Genomic DNA, 24,829 nt, shown 5'->3' on the forward strand with positions numbered 1-24,829 from the left:
CAATGCATCTCTTTGGTAGGCATTTAATTGTTTATACTTTTGTTGGTGTGTTTTTAAATTTTGATTTCTAGGCATTTATTCAGGAAGCTTCCACTCTACAGAGAATGAGGTTTGAAGAACTGCTGATTCCAAAGCCGTGTTTTCTCACACTATTTCTCTTTCATATCTAAGAAGATCAAAGTTATTTGAACTATAATTACAATAATCCTAGGCCAACTGGTAGACCCAGTGGAGGGTGTAGATGGAGGGATTCTTGGTACCCTTTATTCAGAACCATTTTTGAAAGCTATAGAGGGGTGTTGTGACTGTTTGAAATCAATATGGGTAAAAGGGGGAATTTTCTGTTTGACCTTTTTAAATACTGTCATTTATATGCTAAATACAGCTAGAGAAAATAGGTTGGGCTAAGTTACCTCAAATTTAAGAATAAGGTTCTGTTGTTCATTTTGCCTTGGCCTCTGCCTGCTATAATATTAATAATGACGGGATTCTCTTATGGAATTCTAGGAAGTTGGTCAACAGCTGGCTCTGACCATCCATTTTCAATTGCTCTTGAGAAACAATCAAATGAAGGCCCCAGCCTAAAATGCGAATAGACTGTATGCTAAAATGGCTGCTGTGAATCATGTTGATAAGTTTGCTGGTAGCTGGCCTGCTTCCTGGTAGCATCTGCATCGAGACTTTTGTTCTGTCTTGACATAATCAAGATGGAAAAAGTTGTACTTGCCTAGAGCAAAAGAATATGCTTTTTGCAGTCATTACATATTACTTCAGGTCACTGCAGACTTTTCAATCTTGCGCAAACTGAGGAGGTAACTTACACTGTACTTCCAGTTTCAACTTGGTAAAAACAAAGGCTGGCAGAGGAAGTATATGCTGTTTAAAATACAAGAACTGTCCCAGTAATACCCATCACTTACCACTGGATAATCTTCATTTTTGCACATAATATTGCAGACACAGAGAAAGTGCCTGACAAGATGCTTTATAATATTGCTGTTGTCCTCATTTGCAGGCAGATGTACTGAAAGAATGAAGTCAGTTTTATTTTTTTTTTTAAGATTTTATTTGGCAGAGAGAGAACAGCACAAGCTGGGGGTTGGGTGGGGTGAGAGGCAGAGGGAGAAGAAGACTCACTGCAGATCAGGGAGCCCTGCGGCCACAGGGCTTGATCCCAGAACCTGACTGAGCCAACTAGTCACTCCAGGATGAAATCAATTTTAGATTGATACCTATTATAGAATTTAAAAGCTCAAAAGTTGAAGAAATTAAGTGCATGTTGGAGCAAGTTTACCAAGATGAGTGTCTTTTCAAGATAGCAAAGACCACATAGGTGATATTGTTAGAAGATAGCTCACCTCTCCACAAACATTGAGTACTGAGTAGCAACTGCATTCCAGGCCAGTTTATACTTGTTATCACTCTCAAAAGCCTCTTGGGAGAGAATGGATTTCTGCCACTGGGAACTAGTGTCCTAGGAATCAAAGACAATACAGTAAGGCAACCACAGGAAGTTGTCAACGTGTATTTTTTCCAGCAGATTTTCTTGGGGATACTGGGAACCTACTTTGAAGCATCAATGGTTATATATATTTAGCAACTGAATCCATTCTCTTGAATGAATGCAATGAGTGCACCTTTGCAGCATCTGGTATAAAAAGAGCACAAACTTTGGGAACAAACAGACATGGGCTTTAAACACTTTTCTATTACTTGCTGTGTTATTTTAGAAAAGTTATTTTACATTTCTGAGCTTCAGTTTTCTTATCTGTAAAATGAGAAGGGTAATACTACCTGTCTCATAGGTAGGATGATTCTACATCCCAGTTTGCCTGGGATAGTCCTGATTTTGTCTTTTATTGAGGCATAATTATTAATAGTGCCCTCTTTCTCTTAAAAGGTCCTGATTTGGGGGGACTGGGTGGCTCAGTCAGTTAAGCAGCTACCTTTGGCTTAGGTCATGATCTCAGGGTCCTGGGTTTGAGCCCTGCATTGGACCCCCTGATTAGCAGGTAGTCTGCTGTTCTCTCTCTGACAAATAAATAAAATCTTAAAGAAGAACCAAAGTGTCCTGAATTGGACAGCAAATTATATGACTACTATCATCAGATTCAGCAACCAAAATAAAGAGCCTAGCACAATGCCTGATGCTTTTTTATTATCTTGCTGTTAGAAAAAATAACAAAAAATCAGAAGGATAGTTTTATAAGAAGTCTTTTTAAGTTTAGGAAAGATTAATAATGCTTGAGAAGCTAGCTTGAAGAGAGTTAGGAATTCTTGCCTTACAAACAAAACATGAAACCCTTAGCAACTAAAATCCAGGTTATAAGTTTATATAAAAAGTAGCTTATTGGCAAAGGATAGGAAGAATTGTCAAGTTTCAATCAAAGAAGCTGAATACGAGATGTGGGCTTCTGCCTGAATTGCTTAAGACGAAGGCTACAGGCAACCAGCAATGAAGGAAAAACCATACTTTGATTTTGGTTTTGGATGGCAGGACATCCCCAAAATTGTATCATTGAAGGAAATCCAAAGGATTCTTAAACTTGATGTTAAAATTGTTTGACACTGTACTTCCTGAGAAGTCACCATAGTCATCAAATGAGAGAAAATAATCCACTCTTTAAGAGCCACCACAGGTTCTAAAAATATCTGGAAACCCTCCATGCCAAGCTTATCAAAATTCATGTTTGTTAAATGTTTTTTAAAATTCAAGTCCTGCCTCTCTTTTTATAAGCATAAACATTTATTATCCTTTTAAAATCTAATTTTAAATCCAATATAAGTCCTTATGGTGGCTAAAAAAAAAAAAAAAAAGCAAAAGGAAAAAGCATTTCCCGAATGGTGGATGAAGGACTTCTGAAATTTGCATCATCATAAAAATAAAAGCACTAGCAAAAATTGTTAAAATCAACTTTTTTGGAACTCTGGAAATTAACCTTGCAGTGATCTGAGGACTATTTATTCAAGAAAAACATCTGAACCCCGTAAGAACAGTGAGCTTTGTGCCATTTTAACTTGCCCTAATGCCATTCTTTTCTGTCCATTTCCGTGATACTCATTAAAGCCAACAGTTATTGAAACTATGGTAACTATAAAAACCAACAAGTCCAGAAGTTGCTGGAGGGGTTAGGAGTTTCCTGCAAAGTTCTATCTCCAGAAAATCGTCACTATTTGACCTGTCTGGAATCTTTCGGATGAGATCCTTTCCCAGGGCTTTAATTCATTTGACCTGACTCCGGTTGCGATGTATGAAGATCTCTGTCCCCAGGTTTCTTCTTCTTCTTCTTCTTCTTTTTTTTTTTTTTTTTAAGATTTTATTTATTCATTTGTCAGAGAGAGAGAGAAAGTTCGAATGAGCACAAGCAGGGAGAGCAGCAGGCAGAGGGAGAAGCAGACTCCCTGGCGAGCCGGGAGCCCGACTTGGGACTCGATCCCAGGACCCCGGGACTATGACCCCAGCCGAAGGCAGCCGCTTAACAGACTGAGCCACCCAGGCGTCCCCCCAGGTTACTTCTTAAAAGCAATCAATGGCAATTGTGTAAAATCATAGTTGTCTGAGGTGGTGATACCTTTTAACAAGAGAGCTGTAAATAAGGAACTAATTGGAAGCTGTCCAAAAAACTTAAATAGAAAAACTGAGGAGTGAGATATCCATAGGGAATTTGAAAAGCTCTGACGTATTCCTGAGAATCTCAGAGGTCACAGGCATGTTTGGGGTTGTGTGCATGCAAGGCTGAGGCTGAGTTGTAAACTGCTTGACAGAAGGTTGAAGGCACTTCCCAAATACACACACACGCACACACACAGTGTCTTGGAAAAGGCTCAGGGACTTATTACTTCATGGCATTTGAGGAAGTTTCTGTTCAATACTTAGCTGACCTCTAATCTAACCAAGCAGGCTACCACTTGCCAAGAAATACGAACTTTGAGGAATTATTTCAGTAAAGTCACCAAACAGCAGCAGCAACAACAAAAACACAAAACCATGGGAAGAAGGAAAAAACTGATTTTCAGAGTTGACACATTGTGTTATTTAACATGTCCAGTTTTCATTAAAAAGTTATGAGACAAGCAAAGAAACAGAAAAGTATGGCTCATACTGAAGGGAAAAAAGGAATCAATACAAACTGCTCTCGAAGAAGCCCAGTCACTAGACTTAATAGATAAAGACTTTAAATTAGCTATTAAAAATATGTTCAAAGAACTAAAGGAAACCATGTCTAAAGAACTAAAGGAAAATGTGAGAACAAAATCCCACTAAATAGAGAATATCAGTTAAAAATTATAAAAAAGAGCCAAGTAGAAATTCTTTGGTTGAAAAGTACAATAACGGAATGAAAAGTTCCCAAATGGGGTACAACTGAAGATTTTAATTGGCTGAATAAAGAAGCAGCAAACTCAAAGTTAGGTCAACTGAGATTATCCAGTCTGGGGAGCAGGAAAAAAAAGGTGAAATTAAATAAAGGTAACCTCAGAGACCTGTGGGACCCCATCAAGCATACCAGCATATGCTTTATGTTGATGGGCATATAACCATATAAAAATGTAATTTATATGACTAAATTAGCAAAAAGGATGGGGGTGGATAAGAAATTATATGAGTAAAGTTTTTGTTTACTACTGAAATTAAAAACTAGATTTTTATAAATCTAAACTGATCTTTAAAAATTAAGTTAAGGGTTCCTGGTCAGTTGGTTAGGTGTCCAACTTTTTTTTTTTTAATTTTTTATTTTTTCAGCATAACAGTATTCATTATTTTTGCACCACACCCAGTGCTCCATGCAATCTGTGCCCTCTACAATACCCACAACCTGGTGCCCCCAACCTCCCATCCCCCACCCCTTCAAAATTCTCAGATCGTTTTTCAGAGTCCATAGTCTCTCATGGTTCACCTCCCCTTCCAATTTCCCTCAACTCCCTTCTCCTCTCCATCTCCCCTTGTCCTCCATGCTATTTGTTATGCTCCACAAATAAGTGAAACCATATGATAATTGACTCTCTCTGCTTGACTTATTTCACTCAGCATCATCTCTTCCAGTCCCGTCCATGTTGCTACAAAACTTGGGTATTCATCCTTTCTTTCTTTTTTTTTTTTTTTTTACAGCTTTATAAACATATATTTTTATCCCCAGGGGTACAGGTCTGCGAATCGCCAGGTTTACACACTTCACAACACTCACCATAGCACATACCCTCCCCAATATCCATAACCCCACCCCCTCTCCCAACCCCCTCCCCCCATCAACCCTCAGTTTGTTTTGTGAGATTAAGAGTCACTTATGGTTTGTCTCCCTCCCAATCCCATCTTGTTTCAATTACTCTTCTCCTACCCCCTCAACCCCCCATGTTGCATCTCCTCTCCCTCATATCAGGGAGATCATATGATAGTTGTCTTTCTCCGATTGACTTATTTCGCTAAGCATGATACCCTCTAATTCCATCCACGTCGTCGCAAATGGCAAGATTTCATTTCTTTTGATGGCTGCATAGTATTCCATTGTGTATATATACCACATCTTCTTTATCCATTCGTCTGTAGATGGACATCTAGGTTCTTTCCATAGTTTGGCTATTGTAGACATTGCTGCTATAAACATTCGGGTGCACGTGCCCCTTCGGATCACTACGTTTGTATCTTTAGGGTAAATACCCAGCAGTGCAATTGCAGGGTCATAGGGTAGTTCTATTTTCAACATTTTGAGGAACCTCCATGCTGTTTTCCAGAGTGGTTGCACCAGCTTGCATTCCCACCACCAGTGTAGGAGGGTTCCCCTTTCTCCGCATCCTCGCCAGCATCTGTCATTTCCTGACTTGTTAATTTTAGCCATTCTGACTGGTGTGAGGTGATATCTCATTGTGGTTTTGATTTGTATTTCCCTGATGCCGAGTGATATGGAGCACTTTTTCATGTGTCTGTTGGCCATCTGGATGTCTTCTTTGCAGAAATGTCTGTTCATGTCCTCTGCCCATTTCTTGATTGGATTATTTGTTCTTTGGGTGTTGAGTTTGCTAAGTTCTTTATAGATTTTGGACACTAGCCCTTTATCTGATATGTCATTTGCAAATATCTTCTCCCATTCTGTCAGTTGTCTTTTGGTTTTGTTCACTGTTTCCTTTGCTGTGCAAAAGCTTTTGATCTTGATGAAATCCCAGTAGTTCATTTTTGCCCTTGCTTCCCTTGCCTTTGGTGATGATCCTAGGAAGATGTTGCTGCGGCTGACGTCGAAGAGGTTGCTGCCTGTGTTCTCCTCCAACTTTTGATTTCAGCTTGGGTCATGATCTCAGAGTTGTCAGACTGAGCCCTGTGTCAGGCTCCATGCTCAGCATAGAGTCTGCGTGTCCCTCTCCCTCCTCTCTTCCCCCGGCTGACTCGCGGGTACACGTTCTCTCTCTCAAATAAATAAATGAATAAATAAAATCTTTAAAAAATTAAATTGTTAGTACTAATCCTCAGGACAACTAAAAACTGACTAAAAATGTATAGTATAAGAAATAAGGGAATACAATGATACACAAAAGAGGCAATAATGGAGGGATATAAAGAGGACATAAATCATATAGAAAACAAAATTAACATAAATGATACTTTATTAGCAATTACATTAAATATAAGTGAATTAAACACTCCAGTTATAAGGCAGAAATTGGCAAAAAAATGGCTAAAGAACACATCCAACTAGATGCTGTTTATAAGAAACATACTTTAGATTAAACAACACAAATAGGTTGAAAGTAAAAGGATAGGAAAAGACAGTGACCCAACATCAGGCCCTTCAGGATATTACTTTTTTAATAATTGAAATGAAATTTAATGAAAAAATCTCAAACAAAAATGTAGACAGAGTGGTATAGTGAACTTCTATGTCTTTGATGACTTCCTTGCTTTCTGGTATGACAGGAGTTCTTAGGCTTATTTTGTGTATTTTCTGCCCTATGCCCATAATCAACTACTTCTCCAAGAAGCCCTGTTTCCTTTTATTTATTAGTTGGTAAATTTGCAAATTAGCACTCACTGTCTGTAGGCTTTCATATATTATTTGGCAAAAGTATACTAGAAGGAACAAAGTTTACAAGTCAGGGTACTTTACTGCAGATTCTTAAAATTTCCTTGAGCCCTGCGCAGGGAGTCCCTCTGTGATATTCAAGAAAGGGGAAATATTGAAGTCATAGGTAAACAAACACCCAAAGGCTGATTTATTCATCAAAATATATCCCTGCCCAGTTAGTGTTCTTTCTCTTTGTTAGGCACAAAATCTGCGTGATTCTATGAGATTTGAGTCTGTTCTCTGGAATGTCTATCATGAATCAGTTCATATGCAAAATTAGTTTTGATTTTCAAAACTTTGTATATTCCAAGAAGAACCACATTTGAGTGAGGAAAAAAACTGCCTCTCAGCTGGTTTTGATCCAGAGCCCAGGTTAAGAACTGTATGTGTCAGGGTGCCTGGGTGGCTCAGAGGTTAAAGCCTCTGCTCAAGTCATGATCCCAGGGTCCTGGGATTGAGCCCCGTATTGGGCTCTTCGCTCAGCAAAGAGCCTGCTTCCCCCGCTCTCTCCCTTTGCCTATCTCTCTGCCAACTTGTGATCTCTGTCTGGCAAATAAATAAAAATCTTAAAAAAAAAAAAAGAATGCTCTGCCCTCCACCACCAAAACAATAAAAAAAAGTTATATTTCAAAAAAAAAAAGGAACTGTATGTGTCTCCTAGTCATATCTATAATTATTATTCCAGGCACCATCTTTATGCTGAGAACTTCCATTCTTCTGTCTTTCAACAGTCTTTTGCCTAACCTTGGAACCTACTAGATATCACCACTTGGGTGTCCTACAGGCATCTCAAGTGCAACATGTCCACAATTGAACTCATCAGTTTCCCTTACAATACTTGTTCTTTTTCTTCCTGTATTTCAGTGAATGAGGCCTCACATATTCCAGGCACTGTTTTAAATCATGGTGATTCAGTAATTTGCAGGACAGACAAGGTGCCTGATCTTTCAGAATTTGGGGGAGAGAGTTAATAAATAGAAACATGTATAAATAAGGAAACTATTAGAGATATGTGGAGAACTAAAGTAAGGTGGTGAAATACATGGTTATCAGATTGGAATAATCAGGCATTTCTAAGGAGGTTAACATTTAAACTGATATCTGAGGGGTAATAAGCAGCAAACAAAGCTCGATTGTTGCAAAGAGTCCTTCCAGATAAAAGAAATAGCAAGTGCAAAGCTTTTCTACCTTGATGTAGAAAAAAATGTGGTCTCTTCCAGGCACAGGAATATGTCTTTGTGGGGAAAGTGTAGTGAGCAAGGGGAGGGAGTGGTCAATGGGGTTGGAGAGACAGATAGGGACCAGATCATGTAGACTCTTGTAGACTCTGGTAAGGTTTTTGTATTTTATTCTAAATGCAGTGGTAAATCAACAGAGCATGTTAGGTAGGGGAGAGTGATACAACTGGTTTATCATTAAAAAAAATCACTCTGGCTTCTGTGTGACCAGAGGTGAACGAATTTACCATGAAACTAATGGGTCCCTTCTAAGGGCCTAAGGGAAGCCCTAATAATGTGTGTCCATGGCCATATGTTTTTATAATATTTACAGAAGTAAGATATTTTAATAACAACTGTTTATAACTGCCATCTCTTTCCATTGAGCCTTCCCTTCCATCATATTTCCCCTGTTGTTGGTGGTTGGCCTGGAACTGGCTATGGGAATTTCTGGGATCTGGCTATTGGGCAGTTGATGGAAATGCACTGTGTACAGTTAGGTTATTGATAATGTAGGAATGTTTTCCAGAAACAGTCCTACTCCCCAGTCTGCCCAAAGTGTGAGACCACGGGTTGTGCTGCAGTAACAAATTTGCCTCTGGTACCTGGTACAGAGAGCTTGTGCTTAGCGGAGAAGAAACAAGATTTGAAATACGCAGAACCAGAAGCTAGTCTATAGAAGGTTCTTCCAATTACCAGACTTGTAGCATTTTATGTGGAGGGTTTGGTTCTTATCAATACCTAATCAAGACATAAGTTCTAGCCTGGTAGGAATAAAATCAGTAATGCAGCATAAATGATTATAAATATACCATAAACCTTTTTCTTTCTTTTTGATGGAAGTCTAATTAAAAAGAATTTATCAGAATTTCTGTGTTTGTAAGCCCAAACCTATAGCAGTACTATAAGCAAAGAGTATGTGTACGAAGTCTTATGTTTTATACATCCCAACAATTGGACTATATTCTTATATATGATCCATGCTTTCCAAACAAACTCTGCAGTTTTGTGTGGAATGGCATGTAAAATTGCCACTAATACAACAAAATAGCTTGAAGAAACAAATGCTTCAGTGGCAGCATGCCTGCACATAGTGTCCAGTATGTCAGTGTATGGAGCATAAGAGTAACATTATATATAATGGACAATATGTATCTGATATATACCCCGTTTTTATTCAGAAATGTTGACTGACCCAAATTTGAATATGACAGGAAGAAAAGTATTGTAGTGGAGGCCAAGAACAAAAACTGAAATAAGGAAGATTGGAGGAAGCTTCAACATGTTAAAAGCTCTTATATCACAATACAAACTAAACACTCTAGAAATAAAAAAATTGTAGATTTAAGGAAAAGAGCCACTATAGTCAAGAAAATATTGACAATGAAGATGATAACAGAACTGAAGAAAGAAGATTGTAAGCATCAGACACACCTCAAGAGGAACTGAAAAAGTGGAAGATGAAGGTAACAATAACATAAAACACAATTTTTTTAGGGTCAACAGAGCATATATGGTTAGGTTTCACCAACTTCAGTGAGAACTGTGAACTTTCCTTTTGCTCTTTATGATAAAGAATAATTCCCTTCAACATTTTTTAACGAAAGACATATTTTCCCCAAGTCATTATCGCATAGTATTTACACAGAATCGTGCATGATATAAAATGAATCTTATAAATGTTTAAATTAAGCTGTTATGAGATCCTCATTAGCCTATCCCAAAACAGAAGATTATTGTTTTGCTTATAAACTCTTTTCAACAAAACAGACTGGATGGATATATTAATTCATGAAGACTCCACAGAGCACCAGCAGGCTACCGTTTACTTGGAACATCCAAAAGCCAAATGAAAATGCACTAAACCAAAGTCTTGAAAAACGTGTAAGTGAAGACATTCAGTGTAGTTGCAGCTATTAAATTTTTAAGTGAACGAGGTGTTCTCTTCAGAGGTTACAAAGAAAAGTGGCATTCTTCAAAAATCATATTTCAGGGGAATCTTTAAACAAATTGATAAATTGGATCAATTATTGCATAAGTACTTGGAAAAATATAAAAATTAAAATGTCACTGGGTGCCTGGGTGGCTTAGTTGGTTAAGTGTTCAACTCTTGGTTTCAGCTCAGGTCATGATCTCAGCGTCATGAAATCAAGCCTCATACCGGCTCTGCCTTCAGCCCAGAGTTTGGGATTCTCTCTCCCTCTCCCTCTGTCCCTCCACACCTCTCTCTCTCGAAAGTAAATAAACCTTAAAAAAAATTAAAATGTGACTTATTTATTCAAGCTATTTTACAAGACTTGGGACACCTGGGTGGCTCAGTCAGTTAAGCACCTGCCTTTGGCTTAGGTCATGATCCCAGGGTCCTGGGTTCAAGTCCCACATTGGACTTCTTGCTTAGCAGGATCCCGCTTCTCCCTCTGCCTGCTGCTCTCCCTGCTTGTGTTCTCTCTCTCTCTCTCTGACAAAATCTTTAAAAAACAAATGAACAAAAAAACTAGTTTACAAGACTTAGTGAAATCGATGAGAAAATGAAGTGGGAAATTAAGTTAGTAAACCAGACGCCAAATGCTACCCCATTATTCTAGATTCTTCACTGGATATGACAAATACCAATCATTTGGTCATTATTGGGCATGACTCTTGTGAATATTCCTTGATAATACACCAAAATTTGACAAGTGGAAGTTTCTTAGAAGTTAGTTCCAATGTGGAATCTGAAACAAAATCAGTGAACTCTTTGTGTTTTTGTACATGAAAAATCCATTACTATATCCTCACTTTGAATTGATTTTGTAACATCATGCATTGATCATTTGAAAAATATTGCTTCATGGAGTTATGCAGATCTTCCAAATATTGACATATTTCCTGATACAATAGAAAAACATCACTTTTGTTACTATAGCCATTGATCTAATCAAGAAATTATGTTTTGAAAATCTGTCAAGCTCATGGTGGCAGATGCAAGTTTTCTAACACTCCAATTTTTATTTGAAAATTTGAATTTTATAATTGGCAAAAAATGCAATCAGTTGTTTTCCTTGAAGGGACAGCCTCACTTTGTTAATTTTAGAGAAAATGGCTGCCACGAGCCCAAGTCCGAATAACCAAAGTTTCTCTGTTAATTCTTCCAAGTAAAAATGGTGTTTTGTGAGAAAAAAACTTGCTTTAAAATTGCACAAGTGTTTGTCTTTGAGGCAATTATTATACCTCAGGATGCAGTAGAGTACTTTATACATACTTCCCATTTTGTCATACAAAATATTAAACTGTGTACTGCTTCATCAAAGATATTCTTAAGTACAGCTGGCTTTTTCTTTTTTAATAACGCTGCATATGGTGGTGATGAAGACAGTGACCACTAGTACCATTCTGTGCTACTCCCCACTTTCTTAGGGCTGCTTTAACAAATTCCTATAGATTCGGCAATTTAAAACAACACACATTATTCTCCTGCAATTCTGGGGGTCAGAAGTCTGAATAATCAGTTTCACTGGGGCTGAAATGAAGATGTTGGTATGGTTGAACTTCCTCCAGTGGCTCTAGGGGAGAATTCTTTAGCTTGCTATTTGTTTTCAGCATCATGAAATGATTCCTTCATTCCTTAGATCATGGATCCTTCCTCCATTTTCAAAACCATCAGCATAGCATCTTGTTTTAGTCATTATGTTGCCTTCTGTTCAAATCTCCTTGTCTCTGTTGTGACTGTTGGAGGAGGTCATGGAGAAGACATGACCACTGGTTGACCTCCTAGATGACCCGGGGCAATCGGAAGCTCCTCACCCTCTCCTCTGACTTGGAATATTATACACTCTGCCCACTGTTCCCACAGTGGGATCTGTTTTCAAGGACACAGTCTTGAGAGAACAACACATCTGGACTGAATAGGTGACAGAATCCTACTAAAGCCTCTAAACTTTTCAGATTCCGGTGGGCAAATCTACTCATCTTGCGGCCACCCAAGACAAATCTTTTATGTAAGTTCCTTGCTTAGTAAACCTGCCACTTACCAATCTGGAGTGGCTGACCTCTTTCTTTGGTCTCTCCTTCCCCTCCTTATATGAAGGCCAGTTTGTAAACCAGTAGTAACCATCCTAAAGAAACACAGTTGTCTGGATGTTAAGACTGATGGTGCTACACATACATAAAGATATGAAAAGTTTTATTATTTACATGATTGAGGGTTTTCTGGGGAAAGCAGGACAAACCTCAAGCAGGTCTGAAAATGAGAGAGCAAAGAAAGTAGATTAGCCCGAATTTTTAAAAAATGAGTTTTTTATTGTGGTTAGGTGATGGGGGCCAGGGTGAGAGTTCCTGCATGTAGGCAGGGCCTTGTGTGGTTTGAATCTCTAACCATTGGCAAAGAAAGGAGTGCCCAGCCTTTCTTATCAACTGGCTTAAATGTAGGGCAGAAGGGGGAAGAAAAGGAATCAAGTTTAAAAGGTGTTAGTTAAACATCAAAAAATGGAGTTAGACTCCTCATGAGATAGCTTCCTTCTTGTAAGGACACTTGTGATTACATTTAGGGCCCATGCAGACGATCCAGAGTAGTTTCTCCATCTCAATATCTTTAACTTCATCAAGTCAGCAAAGTCCTGTAAGGCATATAACATTCACAGGTTCCAAAGGATTAGGACCTGGGTATCTTTGCACACCATTATTCAGCCTACCACAACCCACCACTGATTTTGCACTGTTAGTGCAAATAGCAACATAGTGCAAAAGGAAATTAACTTCTTGATGTTATGAGAACAGTTGGCATGGACCCCTTAAAAGGGTCTCAGGGTCCCCAACAGTTCCATGGGTCACACTTTGAGAACTGTTGCTCTGGGGTATGTAGGTAGAAGTGGACTTATTGAGTTCATAGGGATGTACATCTTCAATTTTACTTGATATTGTCAAATTGTTCTCCTTAAAGGTTGTAGCAATTTACATTCCCACCACCAAGGTGGCAGGGTTCCTGCTTCCCCACATCTTCACCAAACCTGATATTATCAGATTTAAGTTTTTTTCCAACATGACAGATGTGATACAATCTTATTGTTTATTTTAAAGATTTATTTATTTATTTATTTATTTCTGTGATCTCTGCACCCAATGTGGGGCTTGAACTGATGACCCTGAGATCCAGAGTCAAATGCTTTTCGAACTAAGCCAGCCAGATACCCCAACACAAATCTTATCCTTTTTTTTCAAGAAGTCTTTTTTTTAAAAAGATTTTATTTATTTATTTGACAGACAGAGATCACAGGTAGGCAGAGAGGTGGCAGAGAGAGAGGAAGGGATGCAGGCTCCCTGCTGAGCAGAGAGCCTGATGTGGGACTCCATCCCAGGACCCTGAGATCATGACCCGAGCCGAAGGCAGAAGCTTTAACCCACTGAGCCACTCAGGCGTCCCCACAAATCTTATCCTTGTTTTACTTTGTATTTCTCTGATTTTAAGTGAAGCTTTTTTAATGTATCTTTTGGCCAGTTTGTTTTCCTCTGTCTCCATCTATTTTTCTTTCTTTCTTTCTTTTTTTGTTTTTAAAATTATTTTATTAACATATAACGTATTATTAGCCCCAGGGGTACAAGTCTGTGAATCATCAGGCTTACACATTTCACAGCACTCACCATAGCACATACCCTCCCCAATGTCCATAACCCAACCACCCTCTCTGTAACCCCAGCAACCCTCAGTTTGCTTTGTGAGATTGAGTCTCTTATGGTTTGTTTCCCTCCTGATCCCATCTTGTTTCATTTTTTCCTTTCCTACACCCCAAACCCTCTGCACTGCCTCTCAAATTCCTCATATCCATGAGATCATATGATGATTGCCTTTCTCTGATTGACTTATTTTGCTCAGCATAATACCCTCTAGTTCCATTCACGTCATTGCACATGACAAGATTTCATTTCTTTTGATGGCTGCATAGTATTCCATTGTATATATACACCACATCTTCTTTCTCCATTCATCTGTTGATGGACATCTAGGTTCTTTCCATAGTTTGGCTATTGTGGACATTACTGCTATAAACATTCAGGTTCACATGTCCCTTCTGATGCCTACATTTTTATCTTTAGGGTAAATACCCAGTAGTGTGATTGTTGGGTTGTATAGTAGCTGTACTTTCAACTTATTGAGGAACCTCCATGCTGTTTTCCAGAGTGGCTGTACCAGCTTTGCATTCCCACCCACAGTGTTGCATTCTTACCAGCATCTGTCATTTCCTGACTTGTTAATTTTAGCCATTCTGACTGGTGTGAGGTGGTATCTCATTGTGGTTTTGATTTCTATTTCCCTGATGCCGAGTGAGATTGAACCCTTTTTCATGTGTCTGTTGGTCATCTGGATGTCTTCTTTGCAGAAATGTCTGTTCATGTCTTCTGTGAATTTCTTGATAGGATTATTTGTTCTTTGGGTGTTGAGTTTGATAAGTCCTTTATAGATTTTGGATACTAGCCCTTTATCTGATATGTAATTTATGAGTATCTTCTCCCATTCTGTCAGTTGTCTTTTAGTTTTGCTGACCATTTCCTTTGCTGTGCAAAAGCTTTTGATCTTGATGAAGTCCCAATAGTTCATTTTTGCCCTTGCTTCCCTTGCCTTTAGTGATGTTTCTAGGAAGAAGTTGCTGCAGCTGAGGTCGAAGAGGTTGCTGCCTGTGTTCTCCTCAAGGATTTTGATGGATTCCTGTCTCACATTGAGATCTTTCATCCATTTGGAGTCTATTTTTGTGTGTGGTGTAAGGAAATGGTCCAGTTTCATTCTGCATGTGGCTGTCCAATTTTCCCAACACCATTTGTTGAAGAGACTGTCTTTTTTCCATTGGACATTCTTTCCTGCTTTGTCAAAGATTAGTTGGCCATAGAGTTGAGGGTCTATTTCTGGGCTCTCTATTGTGTTCCATTGATCTATGGGTCTGTTTTTGTGCCAGTACCATACTGTCTTGATGATGACAGCTTTGTAATAGAGCTTGAAGTCTGGAATTGTGATGCCACCAACTTTGGCTTTCTTTTTCAACATTCCTCTGGCTATTTGGGGTCTTTTCTGGTTCCATACAAATTTTAGGATTATTTGTTCCATTTCTTGGAAAAAATTGATAGTATTTGATAGGGATTGCATTAAATGTGTAGATTGCTTTAGGTAGCATAGACATTTTCACAATATTTGTTCTTCCAGTCCATGAGCATGGAACATTTTTTCCATTTCTTTGTGTCTTCCTCTATTTCGTTCAGGAGTACTTTATAGTTTTCTGAGTACAGGTACTTTGCCTCTTTGGTTAGGTTTATTCCTAGGTATCTTATGGTTTTGGGTGAAATTGTAAATGGGATCGACTCTGTAATTTCTCTTTCTTCTGTCTTGCTGTTGGTGTATAGAAATGCAACTGATTTCTGTGCATTGATTTTATATCCTGACACTTTACTGAATTCCTGTGTGAGGAGTTCTAGCAGTTTTGGAGTGGACTCTTTTAGGTTTTCCACATAAAGTATCATATCATCTGCAAAGAGTGAGAGTTTGACTTCTTTGCTGATTCGGATGCCTTTTATTTTTTTTTGTTGTTGTTGTCTGATTGTTGAGGCTAGGACTTCTAGTACTATGTTGAGTAGCATTGGTGATAGTGGACATCCCTGCTGTGTTCCTGACCTTAGCGGAAAAGCTGTCAGTTCTTCCCCATTGAGAATGATATTCACTGTGGGTTTTTCATAGATGGCTTTGATGGTATTGAGATATGTACCCTCTATCTCTACACTTTGAAGAATTTTGATAAAGATAGGATGCTATACTTTGTCAAATGCTTTTTCATCATCTACTGAGAGTATCATATGGTTCTTGTTCTTTCTTTTATTAGTGTATTGTATCACATTGATTGATTTGCAGATGTTGAACTAACCTTGCAGTCCAGGAATAAATCCCACTTGGTCATGGTGAATAATCCTTTTAATGTACTGTTGGATCCTATTGGCTAGTATTTTGGTGAGAATTGTTGCATCCATGTTCATCAAGGATATTGGTCTATAATTCTCCATTTTGATGGTGTCTTTGTCTGGTTTTGGGATCAAGGTAATGCTGGCCTCATGAAATGAGTTTGGAAGTTTTCCTTCCATCTCTATTTTTTGGAACAGTTTCAGGAGAAGAGGTGTTAATTATTCTTTAAATGTTTGATAGAATTCCCCTGGGAAGCTGTCTGGCCCTGGCCTCTTGTTTGTTGGGAGATTTTTGATGACTGCTTCAATCTCCTTACTGGTTATGGGTCTGCTCAGGTTTCCTGTTTCTTCCTGGTTCAGTCTTGATAGTTTATATGTCTCTAGGAATGCATCCATTTCTTCCAGGTTGTCAAATTTGCTGGTGTATAATTTCTCACAATATGTTCTTGTAATTGTATTTCTTTGATGTTGGTTGTGATCTCTCCTCTTTCATTCATGATTTTATTTATTTGGGTCCTTTCTCTTTTCTTTTTGGTAAGTCTGGCCAGAGGTTTCTCAATCTTATTAGTTCTTTCAAAGAACCAGCTCCTAGTTTCATTGATTTATTCTACTGTTCTTTTGGTTTCTATTTCATTAACTTCTGCTCTGGTCTACGGCCATACCACCCTGAATGTGCCCGATCTCTTCTCATTAACTTCTGCTCTGATCTTTATGATTTCTCTTCTCCTGCTGGCTTTAAGCTTTCTTTGCTGTTCTTTCTCCAACTCCTTTAGGTGTAGGGTATTGTTGTGTACTTGAGACCTTTCTTGTTTCTTGAGAAAGGCTTGTATTGCTCTACACTTTCCTCTCAGGACTGCCTTTGCTGTGTCCCAAAGATTTTGAACAGTAGTGTTTTCATTTTCATTTGTCTCCATGAATTTTTTCAATTCTTCTTTAATTTCCTGGTTGATCCATTCATCCTTTAGTAGGATGGTCTTTAGCTTCCATGTATTTGAGTTCTTTCCAACTTTGCTCTTGTAATTGAGTTCTAGCTTCAGAGCATTGTGGTCTGAAAATATTCAGGGGATGATCCCAATCTTTTGGTACCGGTTGAGGCCTGATTTGTGACCCAGGATGTGATCTATTCTGGAGAATGTTCCATGTGCACTAGAGAAGAATGTGTATTCTGTTGCTTTGGGATGGAATGTTCTGAATATATCTGTGATGTCCATCTGGTCCAGTGTGTCACTTAAGGCCTTTATTTTCTTGTTGATCTTTTGCTTAGATGATCTGTCCATTTCAGTGAAGAGGGTGTTAAAGTCCCCTACTATTATTGTATTATTGTCGATGTGTTTCTTTGATTTTGTTATTAATTGGTTTATATAATTGACTGCTTCCATGTTAGGGGCATAGATACTTAAAATTGTTTGATCTTCTTGTTGGACAGACCCTTTAAGTATGATATAGTGTCCTTCCTCATCTCTTATTATAGTCTTTGGCTTAAAATCTAATTTATCTAATGTAAGGATTGCCATCCCACTTTTTTTTATGTTCATTAGCATGGTAAATGGTTTTCCACCCCCTCACTTTAAATCTGGAGGTGTCTTTGGTTCTAAAATGAGTTTCTTGCAGACAGGATATCTATGGGTCTTGTTTTTTTATCCATTCTGATACCCTGTGTCTTTTGATTGGGGTATTTAGCCCATTTACATTCAGGGTAACTATCGAGAGATATGAATTTAGTGCCATTGTATTGCCTGTAAGGTGACTGTTACTGTGTATTGTCTCTGTTCCTTTCTGGTCTGTTACTTTTAGGCTCTCTCTTTGCTTAGAGGACCCCTTTCAATATTTCCTGTAGGGCTGGTTTGGTGTTTGCAAATTCTTTTAATTTTTGTTTGTCCTGGAAGCTTTTTATCTCTCCTTCTATTTTCAATGCCTGCCTAGCTGGATATAGTATTCTTGGTTGCATATTTTTCTTGTTTAGTGCTCTGAATATATCATGTCAGTCCTTTCTGGCCTGCTAGGTCTCTGTGGATAAGTCTGCTGCCAATCTAATATTTCTACCATTGTATGTTACAGACATCTTATCCCAAGCTGCTTTCAGGATTTTCTCTTTGTCACTAAGACTTGTAAGTTTTACTATTAGATAATGGGGTGTGGACCTATTTTTATTGATTTTGAGGGGAGTTCTCTGTGCCTCCTGGATTTTGATGCTTGTTCCCTTTGCCATATTAGGGAAATTCTCTATTATAATTTGCTCCAATATACCTTCTGCCCTTTTCTCTCTTTCTTCTTCTTCATGGATCCCAATTATTCTAATATTGTTTTATCTTATGGTATCACTTATCTCTGGAATTCTCCCCTCATGGTCCAGTAGTTGTTTGTCTCTCTTTTGCTCAACTTCTTTATTCTCCATCATTTGGTCTTCTATATCACTAATTTTCTCTTCTGCCTCATTTATTCTAGCAGTAAGAGCCTCCATTTTTGATTGTACCTCATTAATAACTTTTTTTGATTTCAGCTTGGTTAGATTTTAGTTCTTTTATTTCTCCAGAAAGGGATTTTATTTCTCCAGAAAAGGATACTCTAATATCTTCCATGCCTTTTTTGAGTCCAGCTAGCACCTTGATAATTGTCATTCTCAACTCTAGTTCTGCCATATTACCAATGTCCATATTGATTAGGTCCCTAGCCGTCGGTACTGCCTCTTGTTATTTGTGTGTGTGTGTGTGTGTGTGTGTGTGTGTGTGTGTTGAGTTTTTCTGCCTTGTCATTTTATCCAGATAAGAATATATGAATGAGAGGGTAAAATACTAAAAGATGCTGGAGCTAGATTTAGGGTATATTTTGATCTATTAGAAGAAATTATATCCCAAAATTTTAAAGAAAAAGAACCTATATGTATACAAAATAAAGTTAAATAAAATGAAGGGCTAAAACATGAGTATAACAATGAAAATTTAAAAAGCTTTTTTTTTTTTAAAAAAAAGAGTATTGATAAGATAAAATAGTTAAAAATGTTAAAAGAGGAAAAGGGAAAGTTAAAAAAAATAGAATAAGAAAAAACTAAAATTAAAAAAATTTAACTTTGCAAGACTAAAGGATCATGCAAAAAAAGCCATGAATTTTATGTGTTGCTTTCCCCTAGTTCCAGGGTTCTGCAGTTCTCATTGATCGGTAAACTTGGTCTTGGCTGGATGTTCTTGCTGATCTTCTGGAAGAGGGGCCTGTTGCAGTGATTCTCAAATGTCTTTCACAGAGGTGGAATGGCACTGCCCTTGCCAGGGGCCAGCTAAGTAATCTTCTCGGGTTTGCTCTTGGGAGCTTTTGTTCCCTGAACACTTTCTGTAGAGCTCTGGAGGACAGGAATGAAAATGGTGGCCTCCCAATCTCCGGCCCCATAGGAGCTGAGAGCTCAGGGCCCCACTCCTCAGTGTACCCTCAGAGAAAAACAGTCAATGGTTTGTCCCTACGAGGGACACTGTCCCTACGAGGACTCCACCTCTACTTAGCCTCTGGAGTGTTGTCCCTCAGTGGAGCAGACTTCTGAAAGTTCCGTTTTTGTGCTCTGCTGCTCCACTGCTTGCCGGGCCCTTTGCCCACGGTCTATCTCCTTGTCGCTTCAGATTCACTTCTCCTCATGTCCTACCTTCCTGAAAGTGGTCAATTTTCTGTTCCTAGAATTGCTGCTCTTCTCTTCTGTCTCCTCTTTGCCCTAGTGTGGGCCCCAGTCAGCTGTTGCAGCTATGGAAGACAGCTAGAACTCCAAGAAAAATTCATTTCTGGCAAGAAATCCCGGCCAAATGTCCTCATTACCAAGCCCTGGTGCAGTGGTGGCTTGGAGTCACGTGTCATGGGGACAGCCCCAGAGTGCTGAAAGTTCCTAGCCTGCTTTCTCCTGCAGAGATATAGCTGCAAGTGGCTGTGGTGGCAGCATCCAAGATGTCCACCAAGAATTTCCGACTCAGGGATGGTGACTGGATTTGCCCTGACAAAAAGTGAGTTCATGAAGGGTCACGAATTGGGGCAGGGTTTATCAGTGGAAATTTTTCTAGGTTTGCTCAACATTTTACGTTCTCACGGTCTGGTACCTCAAGCCGGGTTGAGGCGTTGAACTGCCAGCTCCCAGGCAGGAAGGAGTCTCCAGTCTTTTCTCTACGAGCTCTTTCAGGAGGCTTTGTGTTGAGTAGGTCTCCAGGTTTCCTCCACTTTGTCTTTCCAAGGCAGGCCCTCTTTTTCAAGAGTGAGATGGCATACCTTTTGCCTCCACACCCCACCCCTGCCTTGGCCAGGTTTCACCGATCCACCTATTTTTCTATTGTGTTGTTTTTTCTTAGTGTTTTAACGAATTCTTCATATATTCTAGATATTGATATATTAGTACAATAGGTACTATAATATAAATATATTATAATACAAATATTTTTCCTAGTCTGTGGCTCATATTGTAACTTTTTTTATATTGTAGATTTTTTTAAAAGATTTTATTTATTTATCTGACAGATAGAGATCACAAGTAGGCAGAGAGGCAGGCAGAGAGAGAGGAGGAAGCAGGCTCCCTGCTGAGCAGAGAGCCCGACGTGGGGCTCAATCCCAGGACCCTGGGATCATGACCTGAGCCGAAGGCAGAGGCTTTAACCCACTGAGCCACCCAGGCGCCCCTTTATATTGTAGATTTTTAATGGTGACTTTTTTCATATGGAATTTTTACTTTTTAAAAAAATTTTTAAGTATAGTTGACACATAAAGTTACATTAGTTTCAAGTGTACAACAGAGTGATTCAACTTCTCTATAGGTTATGTTATGCTCATCACAAGTATAGCTCTCATCTGTCCCTATACAATGCTATTACAATATCATTGACTGTATTCCCTATGCTGTGCCTTTTATTCCCTTGATTTATTCATCACATAACTGGAAGCCTGTATCTTCCACTCCCCTTCACCCATTTTGCCCATCCTCCCATCCCCTTCCTTCTGACAATCATCAGTTTGTTTTCTGTATTACTAAGCCTGATTCTGCTTTTTATTTGCTTATTCATTTGGTTTTTAGTTTACATATGAGTGAAAACATATGGTATTTGCCTTTCTCTGTCTGACTTATTTCACTTAGCATAATACCCTCTATGTCCATCCATGTTGCCACAAGTGGCAAGGTCTCATCCTTTTTTAAGGTTGCATAATATTCCATTATTCATATGGAAATTTTATATTCAAATATCATCAAATATCAATGTTTCTCTCTAAGGTTCGTGCCTTTAGTGTTGAATTTAAGAAATCCTTTCCCGTGTCTCCTAGAGTCTGTTGTATTTGTTTCTAAAAAGTTTTTTAACATCCCCCTTTATATTTTTAGACCACTGGAATTTGTTTAATGTGTGTGATGTAAGATGTAGTTTTCTAATTTTTAACCTGGGAAAACATTTATCCCAGCACAACTCTGAATAATCTGTTTTTTCCACCACTGAATTGTAATTCCATTTCTTTTATATGCCAAGTTTCTATATACATATGAGACAGCTTCTTGACTTTCTAATCTGTTCTGGTTGTCTGTTTGTACATTGCTATACCAATACCCCATTTAAAATATATTATTCCTTTTAAGTCTTAAAATCTGATAGTGTAAGATTCCTTCTTCTTATACAAGATCATTTAGTCTATTCTTAACTCTTTATTCTTAATTCCAGTTGGAATTTTGATTGGAATTGCAATGAATTAGCAAGTCAATTTGAGGAGAATTGACATCTATATATAATTTCCATCCATGAATATGATGCATTCATTTATCCAAGTCTTCCCTTATGTCCCTCAATAGAGTTTATTGTCTTCATAAAGATCTTTGACATAACTTTTATTATATTTATTCCCAGATACCATAGAATTTTGAAATTTATGGTGAATTACTTCTAAAAAAATCTAAAAATTAATTTTGCATTTTTAAAATTGGTTGCTATTACTGAATAAGAATGTGATACTGAATCCAACAGTTTTGCTGAACTCTCTTGGTTTTAATAGTTTTTAGCTTTTTGTGGATTTTTAATGGGTTATTTTGTTTAAGAATAATCATCGTATTGCTTCTTCCTTTCCAATTCTAAAAGATATTAGTTATTTCCCTATCTTCTTGCTTTGTCCATGACCTCCAATACAGTAATACATAACAGTGGTGATAGAATATCCTTGGTAAAATTATCCTTGCCTTCATCTTTTGATGAGAATGCTTTTAAAATTTCACAGTGATCTTTCATATAGGTGTTTGGGAGAGACCCATTTTTTGTGTGTTTATAAGGTTAAGGTTTTTTTTTTAAGATTTTATTTATTTATTTGACAGACAGAGATCACAAGCAGGCAGAGAGAGAGAGAGGAGGAAGCAGGCTCCCCGCTGAGCAGAGAGCCCGATGTAGGGCTCGATCCCAGGACCCTGGGATCATGACCTGAGCTGAAGGCAGAGGCTTTAACCCACTGAGCCACCCAGGTGCCCCTTTTTTGTGTGTTGAATTTCCTTCTTTTCCTATTCTAAGCAGTACCTCATGGTCTAAGTCTCTTCAGTTCTAGTTGCTATCAAAACATATCCATCATATATTGTATGCGTAGGGCCTTTGAAAGTCACTGGTTTGTACAAGACTTTAAAGTGTGAGTTAGTGTCAGTATAGCTAATGGTTGAGAGAGGTTTTTGACTTGCATTATCTGGATTTGAATCCAACTCTGTCATTTACTAGCTGGGCAAGTCAATTAACTAATTAACCTTATTAAGCCTCAGATTCCTCATGTGCATGTAGGCCATAATAATAATATCCACTTTAGATTCATTCATTGAACAAATATTGATTGAGTCATTCATGTTTTAAGCATTGGGGACAGACCAGTGAATAAAAAAGTAAAAATTCATGCTCTCACAGAATTTATAAAATTGTAGTGATGATTAAGGGAGATAATGGTCCCCGGTGTTTGGCATGGTATCTAGCACATAATAAATTCTCAATAATTGTTACTATTTGCTGTTATCATGATTCTTTTTCTTTATTAAAATACTGAGTTTATTTTACATGTATATTTTTGTCTCCCCACCATTTCTATTTGTCTGACCACCACTACTACTATGTCCTATCATAACATTCCATACATACTTAAAACCAAGCAAAGGGTGGAGTTCCATCTTTAAAAACTAAACAGGCAGTTTGGACAACACATTCTTGGCAATGGAACTTGCCTATTTATCAGACATGGTAGGGGAAGTTCTCACTCTGCATTATAAAAAGGACAGCCAGATATCAACTGTTACAGAAATGAAATACGATGGAAAATTTTAACAAACTGTTCAAACTATTTTCTTAAAGAGACTCCCTCTACTGCCAGAGAAAATATATGGAATGCTTCATGAATTTGCATGTCATCCTTGTGCAGGGGCCATGTTAATCTTCTCTATATTGTTCCAATTGTAGTATATGTGCCGCTGAAGTGAGCACCGTTATCATGATTCTTATTATTCTCCTGAAGGATCTTGTAGCATAAAGCATCTAGGTTTGTTTATCCACTCAATAAATATTTATTTTGCCCCTATGACATGCTAGACACTTTGCTAAGAGCTAGGGGTAAAGAATTTTGGGGAACTGTCTTCTCTTGGCCCAAGTTCTAAGAAATAAAAATATTAAAGGACTGCTTCAGAAGAAAATTTAGGGCTTTTCCTATCTGCCTGGAAGCATTTGTGGCTTCATCTGACACTTGAGAAAGATTTTGTTTTTATGGTTTTTCTTAAATACCATGCTTTCTGCTGTTCAGAAGTTAATAAAAGTCATCAGCTCTGCATGGCATGCAATAGTCTTGTATTTTCACAGTATATATTTGCCTGGTTCAGGCTGATCATATAGTTTATAGTTATATGAGAGGATTTAGATGTATCTATAAGATACAAAGCTTTGGGGCGCCTGGGTGGCTCAGTGGGTTAAGCATCTGCCTTCGGCTCAGGTCGTGATCTCAGGGTTCTGGGATCAGGTCCCATGTCCAGCTCTCTGCTCAGCAGGGGGCCTATTTCCCCCTCTCTGTCTACTTGTGATCTCTCTCTGTGTGTCTAATAAAAAAAAAATCTTTAAAGATACAAAGCTTTAATTCAAGGAAATATTAGACCTTCCTCTTGTAATTTGTTATTATTTTCTTATATTTAGTCATTCAATAAATATATATTGAACACCTGAAAAAATAAAAAATAAAAAACTGTTATTGAAATTCTCAAATATTTCTATATTTCTATCTATATTTGAATTCCTCAAATATAGAAAGAATAATGAGATGAGTAACCATGTGCCTATTGTTTGTTTAGTTTCAATAATTATCAGTGCAGAGTCACTCTTGTTTCATATGTATCTCCAACCACCCTCCCCCATTATTTTGGGTTTATTTTTTAAGATTATCTGTCTATCTGAGCAAAGAAAGAGAGAGTGAGAGAGAGAGAGCGAGTGCACACAGGGGGAGAGGGAGAGTGAAAGGGAGTGAAAAGGAGAGAATCCCAAGCAGAGCTTGATGTAGGGCTTAATCCCAGGGCCCTGAGATCATGACCTGAGCTGAAACCAAGAATCAGATGCTTAACAAACTGACCTACCCAGGCACCCCTGTTTTTTTTCTTTAAGATTTTATTTTTAAGAAATCTCCCCACCCAACATGAGGCTCGAACTCACCATC

General features: G+C 38.1%; 1 non-coding gene across 1 annotated transcript; it reads right to left on the reverse strand.

Annotated features, from left to right (window-relative positions):
- Window positions 1-23,512: 23,512 nt before the first annotated feature.
- On the reverse strand, window positions 23,513-23,619 carry LOC125092487 (U6 spliceosomal RNA). The gene has a single exon (XR_007124949.1). It is a non-coding gene; the product is annotated as a U6 spliceosomal RNA (small nuclear RNA).
- Between the last annotated feature and the right edge of the window lie 1,210 nt (window positions 23,620-24,829).

This window comes from Lutra lutra, chromosome X, assembly GCF_902655055.1.
Source record: "Lutra lutra chromosome X, mLutLut1.2, whole genome shotgun sequence".
Classification (NCBI taxonomy): Eukaryota; Metazoa; Chordata; class Mammalia; order Carnivora; family Mustelidae; genus Lutra; species Lutra lutra.